The sequence below is a fragment of the Crocodylus porosus genome, unplaced genomic scaffold, assembly GCF_001723895.1.
Source record: "Crocodylus porosus isolate Cpor-Errol unplaced genomic scaffold, CroPor_comp1, whole genome shotgun sequence".
NCBI classification, from domain to species: domain Eukaryota; kingdom Metazoa; phylum Chordata; order Crocodylia; family Crocodylidae; genus Crocodylus; species Crocodylus porosus.
The window spans coordinates 2,793,850-2,796,143 of NW_017728935.1; positions in this window are offsets into that span (position 1 = coordinate 2,793,850).

Genomic DNA, 2,294 nt, shown 5'->3' on the forward strand with positions numbered 1-2,294 from the left:
GAAAGCGCACGAGTTGTTAAGAAATAACATTGTAATATAGGAGCATCTGGAACTGGTACTTGTAACATTAGTGAGACACTAAGCCATGGTGTGCTCAACTCCATCACGGGTTTCCACTTTGCTGCTGTAGCATACACATCCGTTTGAGTTTCTCCCCTCAACATGGAAGCAGGCAGTACAGTATGGGTACTCTTCACACGAAGGTTCAAGCCATGGACTGGAGTCAGCCCTGTTTTAGTTGCAACGAGAAGACTTCTGAATAAGGATTCCCTCCAAGAATCTCCCAAATATTAACTGAACCTCACATCTCCTTGTGAGGCATGCAGGTATGGTTATCCCCTTAGAACTAAGTGGTGAGCCAAGAGACAGGGAAGGTTGCTGGGCAGATTCAGTCAAGGGCAATGCTAGGAGTGGAAGCCAAAAGTCTCAACTCTTTGGCTGTTACTGCTAAGCAAGCCCCAAGTCCTGGAAAAGCAAATAACAGCACAAGTGATTGCTGCGAATCAGCTTGTGCAGTATTCTGCTGTTTAGGACAAATTTAAGCCTCTGGCTTAGAAACAGATATACCTCCTAGGTACTGAACCCAGCTCTCACTAGTCCTAGAACTGTGATTTAACCATGGGACTATTCTTTTCTTCAGAGACTGATGTGAAAAGTGCACGAGTCATTGCTCAATGTTCATAAGCCTACCCAGCCACTAACATTTTTCCTAGACACTCCTTTGTACTAGCTCAACTCTTTCAGAAAAGTCTCCAACTCATTTGTCAAAAAAAGCAAGAGGGTTTTTCCCCAGGAAACACTGCTGGAATCATCCAGGTCAGCTGCTCTGTTGGCCGCTGAGTTTTAAGGAAAGGACCTCTGGCTTCCCAGGTGTGATCCATCTGGAGCTGAAGGGTAGGGCAGTGCAGGAGCCTAACAAATAGGGAGAGGGAGCAGGGCAGCTAAACAGAGGATGATCAGGTCCCTTGTAAAGAGCTGTAGGGATTTCTAGAGGAAATGAAGAGCTGGAGAAGCAATAACAACAGTGGAGGGGTTTACCTGGGGTCTTCCCTGAGCTGGAGAAGGGTTGGCTTGATAACTTCTCCATGGTGGAGAGCTAGAAATCTAGGAGCAGGGGGAGTTTATTTGTGGGTTTCTTCTGGGCTGGAGATGAGAAAGCTAAGGCTTCAAGAGAGAAACTTTCCTGATGAACTCTGTAAGCTGAAGGTGGTAAAAAGGATTTCCTGAAGAATTTCTGTGGGAAAGGGCTGGGAAGGTCTCTCCAGGTAGAAACAGGGGATGCTTGTGGGAAGAGCAGAGAAAATACTGGCTGTGGTAGCTACTCAATAATGGGAATGGAGGAGAGCTTTTGAGGGCACTGATGTGCCTTTCCAGCCTAATGGTAGTTGCAGCCTCTTCGTTAGACTTTATTACACACTCTAATTACTATTTTAAATAGAGCTTTACTTTAAGCAGTCCTTGGGGCAGAGGTTGGAGCCAGGTCTCGTCTCCCAGGTGAATGACTGACCCAGGGGTACAGAGCCCTGGGTTTCCATGCGATGGGCAGGGTGCCGCTCCATCCTGCCAAGATGGCAGTTCTGGCCACGTGCAGAAGTAGAATCAAAGTTTCTTAAATCCTGGGGAACTTCAGTGGCAAACCAAGAAATGGATGCCATTGCATGCAAGTACTTTTAAGGGGTCTTGGGGATGGAGGGTGGGCTGAGGTCCAGCCACTTGGACCTGTGCGTTCTTTTTCTTTTTTCTCTTGAATCTGACAGCAAACACTGAAGAGCCAGGGCTTTAAATGTATTTAAGCCTCTAGTTCTCAATGAAGTAAGGTTCAGAGGTTCAAACTCACCCTCCCAGAAGTAGCCCTAACTTGTAGAAGCTGGGACAAAATCAACTCTGGTTTGAGCCACTGAAATTTGATTCGCTTTGGCTTGATACATTTGCTCTGGGATTACACCAGTGTAACACAAGGCAGAACCCGATCAAAAGGCTTCTGTTGCAGTGCTCGTGTGAAGAAAGAGTCTAATTTTGCAACCCTGTGTTATCCTGGGGGTTTCTTCCATGACACTAATAAACCCTTTGGCTCTGAGGCCTCGCAGATCTCCATCAGTTAAGAGCAAGATTATGAATTGGGGATTGTTAGCAACAACCCATGGCATTTCCCACTAACGGATGTTGGTTAGCTGTCAACTAATTGGCACAAGCCTGGCTCCTATCTCCAAATGAATGCACAGAATGCATATTCTGGGGTAAAAGAACTGATCTATGCTACTTCTCTTTGAACTGCATAATAAAGTAAGACGAGA